Here is a 1,498-nt window from a genome sequence, read left to right as displayed (position 1 = left end):
TGGTTCATCACTCTATAATAGAGTGAAATATAGAGTAATGTTGTTTTTTTACTCCAAATATAGAGTAAAAAAATAGCATTACTCTATATTCCACTATATTATAGAGTGAACCATTAGAACAAATTCAACTCTATAATGGAGTTACTCTATAGTGAAATATAGAGAAAAATTTGTGTACCATTGGAGATGGTCTTACTCTATATTCCACTCTATTACAGAGTAACTTTATTATAGAGTGAACCATTGGAGTAAATCCAACTCTATAATAAAGTACTTACTCTATTTTAAAGTAAAACTAGATTCTGATCCGCGCGCCCGCGCGGTTGTAATTTTTCGATAATTACAAATACATTTAAAACCCAATAATTCAATGGTTTTATTTTATGGTTTCATTTGTGATACTTTATTTTATTGTTCAGACCATATATTTTGTTATTGTGTTATATATTTTTTTATTTTGGGATGTGCGTTGGATCAGTTAGATAATAGTATTTTTTTTATAAAAAATCTAACTATGTATTAATATACCATGTGAACATAATTTTTTTAAGAAGATTGTCTCAACCTAAAATTGCATCTATGTATTTTATATATATATGCAGTTATTTTTAACTGAAATAAAAATCAAATATAAATTTGTACAGAAAGCAAAATCAAATACTTATAAATTTGTATAGAAAGTAAACTGTACAGAATCTAGAAAAAAATTACGTATATTTTACTTTCTATAGAAAGAGAGCTGCAGGGTTTGTCTTTGATTCTGTTTTCCATTTTTTTTAATTTATGCTTATGGTCGTATGATTATTATTTATCATGTCACCAGCTAGAAGAAATTTTGTTTCGTTCAATCTTTTGTGCCGTGTTATGATTTTTCATCAAACAGGCTAGTTGTAGCTTTTGAGTTAATGGTCGATGCTTGTCTTAGGTAAGATTTGACCCGGTTGATTATTTGGAGTGAGGGGACAATGACGACTTGAACTCGCCTTGAGTTTTTAAAAGGTATGAGTTTTATGAGAAGAGTAGAACTTGTCATCTTAGACATGCTTAGGTTTTTCTGCGTTAAATTTTGTTCCTTTCACGCAATAGAGAGGAGGTATATATCAAGGTTCTAAAAATCGGTCTAGGCGGCGCCTAGGCCCCCGCCTAGGCGGTAACTCGGTCCTATCCGAAACGATTTTTCAAAAATACGATTTATATGAATTATATCAGTTTAAGTTGTTCTAAAGCGGTTAAAATCGACCTAAATTGGTCTAAAATGTTAAATTAAACAATAATGTTAGTATAAATCAACAGAACTTTCTAATTTATTTTGTTTTGTATATCTATTTTTAATAATTTATCACAATAATTTTATAATTAAAAATCAAAAACTAATTATTTCATATAAATATAAAATAAATCAATAATTCGTTAACGCTTAGGCCTCGCCTAGACCCCGAATAATCCGCCAAGGTGTTAGTTCTCAATAAAACGCCTAGTTACCGCCTAGAGATTTCTT

The sequence above is a fragment of the Brassica napus genome, chromosome C4 (assembly GCF_020379485.1).
Source record: "Brassica napus cultivar Da-Ae chromosome C4, Da-Ae, whole genome shotgun sequence".
Taxonomy (NCBI): Eukaryota; Viridiplantae; Streptophyta; class Magnoliopsida; order Brassicales; family Brassicaceae; genus Brassica; species Brassica napus.
Note: the sequence above shows the minus strand (reverse complement) of the source record.